Raw genomic sequence first — 12,109 nt, 5'->3', positions numbered from 1 at the left:
CCAGCAAAGCTTTCATTTAGAATGGAAGGGCTTCTCAGATACAGTCAAGTTAAAGGAGTTCATCATCACCAAACCCTTATTACATGAAATGTTCAAGAGACTTATCTAAGAAAAAAAAATCAAAACTATGAACAGAAAATGACAACAAACTCACAGTTATTAACAACCACACCTAAAACAAAAATTAACTGAGCAAACAACTGGAACAGGAACGGAATCACAGAAATGGAGATCACATGGAGGGTTAGCAACAGGGGAGTGGCAGAGTGAGAGAGGGGGAAATGGTACAGCAAATAAGTAGCATAAATGGAAGGTAGAAGATAGACAGGAGGAGGTTAAGAATAGTATAGGAAATATAGAATCTAAAGAATTTGTGACACATGGACATAAACTAAAGGCAGGAGGGGTGTGCAGGGGCGAGGGGAATGAAGGGGGAAATGGGACAACTGTAATGGCATAATCAATAAAATACATTAATTTAAAAAAGGAAATTATCACTAACAACTATATGCCAAGAAATTTGAAAACCAGCCCAATTTCTAGAAAAACGTAATCTCCGAAAACTGAATGAAGAAGTATAATGCCTGAACAGAGCAATAACAGCAGATGAAGTTGAAGCAGTAATAAAAAACACTCCCAGCACACAATAGCCCTTGACCAGACAGTTTCATAGGAGATTTTTACAAAGCATTTAAGACAGGGCTAACCCCAATCCTTCTCAGACTATTCCAAAAAATCCAAAATGATGGAAGACTCCAAAACTCTTCTTATGAAGCTGACATCATTCTAATTCCCAAACCAGATAAAGACACAACAAAGAAAGAAAATTATGACCAATATTGCAGATGAACATAGATGCTAAAATCCTCAACAAAATATATCCAGTAATACATTAAAAGGGTCACATGCCTTTACCAAGGGGGATTCATCCCAGGGATGCAAGGATGCTACAACATTTTCAAATCAGTAAACATAATACATTACATAAACAAAAGGAAAGATAAAAATCACATGATCATATTAACAGATGGGGGAAAAGCATTTGACAAAGTATAGGATGCATTTACAACAAAAACACTCAGCAAAGTGGGAGTAGAGGGAGCATTCCTCAACATGATAAAGGCCATATATGAGAGACCTACAACCAACATCATACTCAATGGGCAAAAACTAAAAGATTTCCCTCTGAGATCAGGAACAAGACAAAGGTATTGCTTTCACTACTTCTATTCAACATACTATCGAAAGTCCTAGCTATAGCAATCAGACAAGAAAGAGAAATAAAAGGCATCCAAATGGGAAAGGAAGAAATAAAACTGTCATTGTATGCAGATAACATGATAGTGTACATAGAAAACCCTACAGACGTCACCAAAAAGTTACTTGACCTAATAAGCAGGTTTGGTAAAACAGCAGGGTTCAAAGTCAATATTCAGAAATCAAAGGCACTTTTATACAACAACAACAAAAGATCAGAAAAAGAAATCAGGAAAAAAATCCCATTTGCTATAGCAACAAGAAAAATAAAGTACCTAGGAATAAACCTTACCAAGGAGGTGAAAGACCTATACTCAGAAAAAACAACATAACACTGAAGAAAGAAATTAAGAAAGACACAAACGAATGGAGCATGTACTGTGTTCATCATCAAAATGTCCATACTACCCAAAGCAATTTATAGATTCAACGCAATACCTATTAAAGTATCAATGGCATATTTCACAGACATAGAACAAACACTTCAAAAATTTATATGGAACCATAAATGACCCCAAGCAACTGCAATTTTGAGAAAGAAGAGCACAGTAGGAGGGATCACACTACCTGACACCAAACTGTATTACAAGGCCACTGTAATCAAAATAGCCTGGTACTGGCATAAGAACAGACACATAGACCAAGGGAAAGAACAAAGAGCCCAGAAATAAACCCAAGTCTCTATAGTCAATTAATATTCAACAAAGGGGGCAGCAGCATAAAATGGAGTAAAAATAGCCTCTTCAACAAATGATGTTGGGAGAGCTGGACAGCTACATGCAGAAAAAGGAAACCCAATTACAAGCTTACACCACATAGAAAATAAAATCAAGGTGGATAAAAGACTTAAATATAAGTCATGACACCATAAAAGTTCTAGAGGAGCACATTGGCAGGAAAATCTCAGATATTCCATGCAGCATTTTTTTCACTGATAAGTCCCCTAGAGCAAGGGACATAAAGGAAAGAATAAACTAATGGGATCTCATCAAAATAAAAAGCTTCTGCACAGCTAAAGAAAACAGAATTAAAATGAAAAGAGAACTAACTGTATGAGAAAACATATTTGCCAATGATACCTCAAATGAGGGTTTGATCTCCAAAATATATAAAGAACTTACATGACTCCACTCCAGGAAGACAAACAACCCAATTAAAAAAAGGGCAAAGGACCTGAGCAGACACTTCTCCAAGGAGGACATACAAAGGGACCAGAGACATATGAAAAGATGCTGAAGGTCACAACATGATACAAATTAAAAACATAATGAGATACCGCTTCACACCAGTCAGAATGACCATCATAAACAAATCAACATCAAGTGTTGGAGAAATTGTAGAGAAAAGGGAATCCTAGTACACCGATGGTGGGAATGCAGACTGGTACAGCCACTGTGGAAAACATTATGGAATTTCCTCAAAAAACTAAAAATGGAACTGCCTCTTGACCCAGTAATACCAGTGCTGAGACTATACCCCAAGAACACTAAAACATGAATTCAAAAGAAGCTATGCATCCCAATGTTCATAGCACAATTTACAATAGCTAATTGCTGGAAGCAACCTTAGTGCCCATCAGTAAATGAGTGGATCAAAAAACTGTGGGACATTTATACAATGGAATACTATGCAGCAGAAAGAAAGGGGCTCCTTCCCTTAATGACAGCATGGATGGAACTGAAAAGCATTATGTTAAGTGAAATAAGCCAGGTGGTGAAAGAGAATATCATACAATCTCACCTATAAGTGGGACCTAATCAAGAAAACAAACAAGCAAGAAAAATAACAGAGACATTGAAATAACCAGAGACACTGAAATAAAGAACAAACTGACAGTGACTAGAGGGGAGGGGGAAGTGGGATAATAGGGGAAGGGAAGGGTCATCAAGGAACATGTATAAAGGACACATGGGCAAAGACAAAGGCAGTAGGTTTAAGGGTAGGAGGTGGGGATGGGTGGAGCAGGGGGGCATGGTAGGGTGAAAATGGAGACAACAGTACTTGAACAATAAAAAGTGTTTAAAAATTAAAAAATTTTAAAAATCTGTCATGCGAAAGACAATAATGGGAAAAAGCAATAAAACTTCCCCGTAAAAATGAGTCTACTCGAAGCAAAGTTAGAAATGAAAGTTCCCAAACACAAGGCAAAAGCTTTCGTGATATTTTCCTAGCAAAGCTGAATTGTTTTCACATTTTGAATTACTTAAGTAGTACCCATACTGTTTTACCGTAATGTGTAGAGAAAATATTTTGAGTGAAATATGGAAAAATTACTTTTAAAGTACAGTATTAGTACTTGCTATTTTTACTGAAAATACTAAGGTTTCTTCTGCAATAAATAGTTTATTTGAAATAGGAGTTCCACATAAGTTTAACCAAAACAAAATAAAACTGAGTCATTGGTGGTAACAAGTCAGGTGACAAATAATGTAGATGAAAGGAGTTTTATAAAGGCCATGAGAAACACCAAGAGTTAAGAAACACATAAAAGAAGAAAAGCAAAATAGACTTAAAATGTCAATGAGCTACTAAGAGATGTAGCAGGAAACAATGTCACATCAACCACAAAATAACAGTTTCTAGCAGGAGTTGATATAGTTAATAATATTTAATACCCCAGAAAGGTCAGTTTAACCAAGACAAGCAAGGTCAATAAATTTGGTACCTAATACATCACTAAAGCTATGTTAGCACATGAATGAAAGAAGAATCCAAACTACATTGGTTTGGAAAATTAAATGGAAAGTGTGAATGTGGAGGCAGTGAAAATAAATGCTTCTTCCAAAAACTGTTCAAATAAATAGAAAAAAAAGTAAAAAGTAAAAGATACTGTAGTGGATTGAACCCCCCCCCCCCCCCCCCCCACCCCCCAAAAAAAGATACTGGGAAGAATTCTTTACTTTTTTTTTTTTTTAAAGGATCGAGGTAAGGAGGGTATGTTTTATGTTTGGGAGAGTCAGTGGAAAGGAACAGACATAAGGAGATAAAGAAACAAAGGATTTAATTTACAGAGCAAGTTTCTGAAAACTAGTAAGAAGGAAGGGATAAAAAGAATTAGGATGATATAGCCCTGGAAAACAACTGGAACATTAGTTCCACTGAAACAAAAGGAAGGTAAAGATGACTGGAGATAGAAATTTCAAGACTGCTGATACCCTACAGCTCCATTTACTTGGTAAAGCAGAAAGGTCATGCCTAAGAGAAGAAAAAAGAGTGTAAGTCTGACTGGAAAATCTCCTTCATGAATTAGATTAGTGTAAGTAATTATGCAAAGGGCATTACTTATTTATTTTTTTAAATACTTCCATCCCACACAAATTGTTTATTTTTAAAAAACTTTTTCAGAAATACTGCTTAGCCACTTAAAAATGGGCAAGGGACATGAACAGACACTTCTCCAAGGAGGACATACAAAGGGCCCAAAGTCACATGAGAAAATGCTCAACATCACTAGCCATCAGAGAGATGCAAATGAAAATCTACATGAGATACCACTTCATACTGGTCAGTATGGCCATCATTAATAAATCAACAAACTATGAGTGCTATTGAGGTTGTGGAGAAAAGAGAACTCTAGTGCACTATTGGTGGGAATGCAGACTGGTACAGCCAAAACAGAAAACAGTATGACATTTCCTCAAAACACCAAAGTTGGAACTGCCTTTCAATCTGGTGATCCTACTGCTGGGACTACATCCTAAGAATCCTGAATCACCAATTCAAAGGGGAAGGGCAAGGCAAAGGAACACAAATAGAGGACTCATGGGCACAGACCAAGGCGGGGGAGGGGGGCAGGACTGACTGGAAGTGGGGCGGAGTCAGGGCAGGTGTATTGTTCAATGGAGAAAAGTCAGGACAACTGTAACTGAACAATGAAAACAATACTGTTTAAGTCTCTGATTTAAATATTGAGAAGAAATATCAGAGTAGAAATGGGAAGATCTTTATTTCAAAAAAGCCTCATCTTTGTCTTTCTACTTACAACAAAAATTTTGGTATTTAAAAAGCTAAGTAGAGTCTTAAAATACCAATATAGAAGAAAGGAGTCTTTTTTCATTTTCTAAACATACACAACTTTGCACTGGGATTCTACTTTGCACTCTTTATTACTATTGGTGTGAATCAATAAAGTCAGTACAGTGTTTTAAAGAAGCTGAAATGTTCCACACCATGTTAGGATATTCTGGATCAAATAGGGCTCCATGAAAAAGGCAAAAACAACTAACTTTAATAGATGCATTTACTGACTGCTTTCCTTGTTCCAGTCACTGCTCTAAGTGCTCCCTGTATTAACTCATTCCATGTTCACAACAACCCGTTAGATTAGATAATTAGCACAGTTTTACAGATCAGAAATCTACCTAAGAAAATTCAAGCACTCTGGGGTTTCATAACTCATACTTTAATTCATAGGCCACCATGCATAAAACATAAAGAACTTTGAGGTTGAAATGAGAAGACATAGCTTCAAATCCAAGTACTATCACTTACTAGTTGGTTGACCCTAGAGAAATCATGATCCCTAATCACAGTTCCTCATCAACATAATCTGGCCTGTGTAACTCATAAGCAGCAGTAAGTGAAGAGATGGGTGTTTTCATAAATAATACATATGGTGTTATTATTACTAGAAAAGAGCTGTTACATAAAATGATATGGTATTAATATCATTTTATGAACCCTCTCAGAAATTCTCATACCTCAATTTATATTCCTATGACTCATGCAAAATGAGTAACTTTTAAAATGAGGGTTTCCAATTATTTTCTGCCACCCTTATTTTCTAATTTACTTACTATAATGAAGATGTAAAGCTTCTACCATGGTGCCTCTGACACATACAAACAGCAGTAGTGGTGGATGGTTTTGTTACCATTATTAGTTCTACCATCAGCAGAATCACAAAACAAACCCGAAATTTAAAGGTGTATTGTGGATTTGTGCATGTGAAATAATTTTTAAGTATATAAATTCATACTGTGGCAACTTTCCCTCCATCATTCATGCTGCAATTCACCCTGCTAATTAATATGCTATTAGCCAGAATGTCTCTGATGAAATTTTAATTAAATTAAAACAATATTTTCCCCTCCTCATTCCCCTGGTGGTTCCTTTCATCTTCATTTCTCTCAGTCAAAATCTGGCTGGTCTGATTCTTGCTTCTGACCACTCATCCTGTCTTTTGAGACAAAGAACTCTGAGTCCACTCTTTTGGTAAATCTAAAACTGCTGACCTTTATGCACTCATAACTAGATCTCTACATTGCTTTCCTGGAATAAGTTCTATCATTTCAGATCAAAATAGTGTTAGTATACAATGGTCTATCGTATGTCTTTATTTTAGTACAGTCATACTGACCTTGAGGTGAGACTGAAGAAAACAGCACATCCAGGAAGAAAATGTGAAAGAAAAAGTTAGAAAGAATTAATAAGGACAATATTCAAAAATAGTATTATTCATAGACAGAAAAATCATAAAGCACAAGATTAGAGAAAGGGAAGAGGTCACAGATTACTAAAAATTAGTAATTTCAGGTTTTCAACTCTCAATAAATGTATTTTTACAGTAGATTATATATCGCTGTACCTTAATGTAAGGTTCTAAAGAAAAAAACTTATCTAAAATTTACCCTTCCCAGGACAGGGAAAAATTTATTTCTTAAACACAAAGGAAAAGAACAGAAGGTTAATGCTCCCCATTCCATTTAAGTAATTAACTATGATTTTACAACTTTGGTTGTACGCATATGCACCTTACACCTAACTACTCCTTTGCCCACACGGCTCCATTTATCAGATCCAAGTTATCCATGAACAAAGGCATAAAAACACTGACAACTTTGGTTATTCTGTAGATTCAACAGGCGTATCAAACTCATTTTCACCAGGGGTCACATCAGCCTCGCAGTTGCCTTTAAAGAGCCTAATGTAATTTTAGGTCTCTATGGCCATCAGTCCTAAATGAAACTCCTCCTTAACAGTTAAGCTAGAGCTCCGTGCTGTCACCAGTTAGAAACAAGGTGCTGGGCCATATAAAACAAAGTGGAGGGCCGGATTCAGCCTGTGAGCCTTGTGTTTGTCATCTGTGATGAGAATTACAGGATTCTAACTTGTTTGGAAGAATCTGATATAATTTTCTCAAATGTGAAAACTAAAAATATTTTTCCCAATTACAAATAGTATTTCTCATTCAAATCTACCAATATCTACCTCAAACGATGCAATCTAAAAGCAATGAGGAAGAAAAACATAAGGCTCTATAAACATCAATTCATTTGCAATACTGCTCAGCAGTAAAAGAACAAAGTAGCCATGCTTAATATTCCTACACAGCTTGAAAACTCTGAGGATGATTATTATTTTTTAATAACAGGAAGTTTACCTTTTTAAAAATTAATCAATCTCATTGAAATTAGTACTATCCTCCACTTAGATTTTTAATGGCCAGTACCATCCAGACTGTCTCTAGGATCTAAATTTTACCTTAAGTGTATTTCATGAACATTAGCACCATTTTAATTTGTACATTAATTTTTTGTAATGTTTCAGTACTTAAAATGAGTTTTTACAATCATGAGAATAATCAAACAGGATTTATCACCCTCATTATAGAAGATAAAAAGATGAAAAACAAATTAAAATTTTAACTTCCTCATGATCACACTGAGCAGTAGATCCAGGATAAGAATGCAGGTCTGCTGACATACCACCTGGGTGTACTTCATATGTTGTGATGCTTACAGATTCCTGCCTATAAAAATCCAAGACTCTTTGGCACATAGAAAACAGTGTAGAATACATGTTCAAAGTAAAAAAGAGACCAATCTCAATTGGTCACAATGATGTTTTCATTTTTACTGGTTATGGGAAGAAAAACTAAACTCAAAGATTGGGTATTATTTTCAAGAGCTTGATAACTATAAATTTTATCAACAGTGGTATTTTTGGAGATGCACATTTAAAAAGAGAGTAACCAAGTGCCCCGCCCCCCAAAAAAAGGATTAAAGAGAACTTCAGGGCTTTCAAAGATTAAAGGTTTAAAAGAAAGTATGTCCTTTCTGCTCATTTATTAATCCCCCTGCTAAATTTTACAGTAGCCCAAAATGAAACCTATATCCATTAAAATCCCAGTGTTTGTATTCCTACAATTTGGGAAACACAATAAATCCACACTTTTTATTAATTATTAGGTTATACAATAGATTCTATTATTCTTTTTTATTATTATCCCTATTTTATTATTTTTTATTTTTTGCATTTTTATTATTCTTTAGATCAATAAAAATTCCTAACTTTAATATGCCAAAGACAATGCTTGATAGCTAAATTACATGAAAATCAAATTTCTACATATAAAAATTTCTGAATAAATTGAAGCTTATCTAAATGACCCTCATATTAAGAGTAAATTGAAGGTTTCTGCTACAAACAATTAATTTTTCTGTATTATGAAGCAAAACACAACACTGCATAGAGGATAATTCTCCCAGTACAGCTATGACACAAGTATTTAGCTAAAAGGAACAGCATAAGTGAAAAAGTAGACAAAGAACAATTCTTTTAGGAGTCTGAAAAGATGCTAATACCATAATTCTATCAGAATTTTAGTACATTACTAAATATATTAAACATTTTTCAAAGAAAAGCCCGCTCATTATGAATCATTTTGAAAACCTTCTAAACACTCACTTTACAAGAGAAATTTTCTACTACATTCAGGGTTCCTGAAGCTAATCCAAACTGACCCATTTATATGAGGACATGCCAAGTTCTAGTTTTTTTGGTTTTCTTCCCTTAAAATGATCTATAAAGACTCCCCAGAACTACCAGGTGATGACTTTCTTGAAGTGTCAAAGTCTCCGCTACAGTGCCGTTACTCAAACAAACACTAATCTAGATGTAACGGTATTTTGCAGATATAATTAAAGCCTATACTCCATTTAAGTAAAGATTATACCAGATAATCAAAATGAACATAACTAAAACATTCTCCCAGGACAGAAAAAATTCTGCCTGCAGACCACAATTTTGGCCCATGCCCATGGGAGTTCTATCCCACTACAGATTTTCTCTTCTGGACAGCTTACCATACAGAGTTCATACTTACTTAGCCACCCCCAACGATAATGCAAGACAACTACTTGTAACAAATCTCTTTATATATGTGTGTATGTATAAATATACATTCATATACACTACTGTATAATTCTCTGTAATAAATATATATGTGTATATGACATTCATGTTTACATGCACACATGTATGTGCACAACTCTTCTTGGTGCTGTTGAGTTGAAATTCAGCTGATATACATCCCAGTATAGAATATGAATTTAGAAAGAGTAATTGTTGGATTTAATTGGGAAAATATTTTACATTTGTAGATGTATGGGTAGACTTAAAAATCCTCTTTTTAAAGCTGCAGTATGTCAAGACAGTGGTAGATCATTAAGTCATCTTCTGATGGGAACTACTATGAAAGCAATGTAAGGGACAATTCATTTTTCACAAGATTGCAAATAGGTCTGAGAAGTTTTCATGATGTAATCTAAACCTTTTAATATAGGGTATCCTTACATAAGACATACTGCAGAATTTTAAAAGAATAGTAAGAATTTTCCTTAGTTCAATAATTATAACAGTCTGCCTTTATTTTTGCACTAGAAGGTTGCTAAACACCCTTCAGTAATTAATTCTACTTGAATTATGATGCAGCATACAGTTGCATCAGCTAAGAGAACTGAAAAGGGCATTCCAGTGTAAGAAGAACCACAAAAGCATGGGCTAGAAAAAAAGACTAAGAAAATGATAACTGACAGTATCAGACTCTTACCAGACAAATACACTCTTGATCCACAAATAATGTACCTAAGAAGTACAGTTAAACTTGACACACAACCAGCTGTTCTTCAACTCTGATCAAGCAAAATCTCCAGCAAGCCCCAGCAGTAGCAAGAGCAGCAGCAGTGATTCAGTTAGTATAGCACTGTAGCCTTACAGAACACTCACTTTCCCGGGAAGTCCCAAACAAACCCCCAGACAGTGAAGGGACAGAAACCTGGTATGGAAGGTACCAACTGAAGGAGACTGGCTTTCTGAGAAACAGTATGAACACAAGGGAACACACATATAAACATGTAGATACCAAAACTCCAAAGGAATACGATCATGATAAGGCAAATCAAAACAAAGATAAAGAAACTCAAATTATAAATCACTGAGCCACCAGATACCCACACACAGAAAACAGCACAATGACAACACAAGAAGCAAACAATGACAAACACAGCACCCACACCCATGTACCTCAGTAATAAATCTGGGAACAAAAGGCATTGTATAACCCCAGCCACCCTTGACTATTTACTCCTATCTTAAACTACATTGCTCAGCAACAAATTACAAAGCCAGTAAGCAAAAACTGAGTTTAAGGCCTATTTCTTTTCCAGGTAGCCAAGAAACTTTGTGTGAAATCCTAAAATAAAATTATAACCTTGCATGTCCAGTGATTTATCAAATGTGTGGTACATTCTATGAAAAAGTAGATCATTTATAACTCTCAAAATGTGGGAAATACATAGCTAATAAAAGCTATTTGGATATCAAATACAGATTTAATCCTATTTCTTACTCTTATTCAAATCATATCTGTCTACCAAAGGCAGTACTGGGTCCAAAATGAATTGAAATGTTTGTAAAGCAAGAATAATTTCCACACAGATTTCCAACTCAAGAAATGAAACCAAAGATTAAAACTTTATCAAGGAATTTCTTTTCTGAAATACTGAAATATATTTAGTGGGAATTCACTAATCCATCAAGAGTAACATATTTTAAAATCTATGCAGTATTGCTACATATTTCAGGCTGACACAACAGTAAAGACAGGCATGAATCCATCAGAGCATGTAAAGGATGTGTGTGCATGCACACACATGCACAGGAGATGCAGTGCAAACATGAAGGAAGACAAAAAATGCACATAATGTAACCATGAGACTCTTGTAATCATTAATTTTGACATGAAGAATTTATCCATTTGTTTTAGCATAACCAGAAAATATAAATAAATTTAATATCAAGATAAGAGAAAACAAGTGAATGGGTTATTAGACCATGTTATTCACACTTTCAGAACAGTGAAAAACGATTGTAGGATTAGACTTTGCTTTTTCATTTCTTGAAAATCAAAATTCTATTGATATAGAACAAGAGAAATAATAATTTCTAGGAGAAAATATCAAGTCTATCAGTAACCCAAAAGTTTAAAACTTAATAAACAATTTATGGAAGTAGTCTAATACTTCCCAACCTTTGGGAAAATACAAATAAAAATATCCCTAAGAATCAAGCTCCAAGAAGCCACACAGATTAGTGATTTCATTGTCACTGTCAGTCTGACTATTCAGAAAAATATGGGTGATGAATGAAGCCCTACTGGAAGAACTATTTCTACCCACTTCTGAATTTATGCTAACTATATGGCAGGTATAAAAGAAGAGGTCAAGAGACACATGCGTAATCTTTAGTACAGTATATTCTAATAAGAAAATTAAACAAAAGAAATTCCAAGAGAGCTATTCAAAACACTGACATCTGGATGTGTGGCTGGATTTGTTCAAACACAGCTCATTTTTACAAATCTGAAGTTGGAGCTCCACAAATAGCATATCCAAGTCTCCTAAATTGTCCTCAAAATGTCCTCCCTCTTCTAAATTTGGCCTATGCACTGGCGTAATAATCTGCTTTTCTGTAATTCAAGTTCTAAAAATTTAAAAATGCATAGCCCAAAGGAGCATCAGCTCTACAAAAAAAGGTCTAAACCAATAAAAAAATATTAACTCTTTGAACT

General features: G+C 34.9%; 1 protein-coding gene across 13 annotated transcripts in view; it reads right to left on the bottom strand.

Annotated features, from left to right (window-relative positions):
- ERC1 (ELKS/RAB6-interacting/CAST family member 1) overlaps nucleotides 1–12,109 on the bottom strand; it is a 616,103-nt gene that overhangs the window by 360,971 nt on the left and 243,023 nt on the right. The gene's annotated exons all lie outside the window — the stretch shown is intronic.

This window comes from Artibeus jamaicensis, unplaced genomic scaffold (genome assembly GCF_021234435.1).
Source record: "Artibeus jamaicensis isolate MK-2021 breed Jamaican fruit bat unplaced genomic scaffold, CSHL_Jam_final contig_1028, whole genome shotgun sequence".
In the NCBI taxonomy this organism is placed as follows: Eukaryota; Metazoa; Chordata; class Mammalia; order Chiroptera; family Phyllostomidae; genus Artibeus; species Artibeus jamaicensis.
The sequence above is the reverse complement of the archived record's forward strand: the minus strand, read 5'-3'. Positions and strand labels throughout refer to the sequence as shown.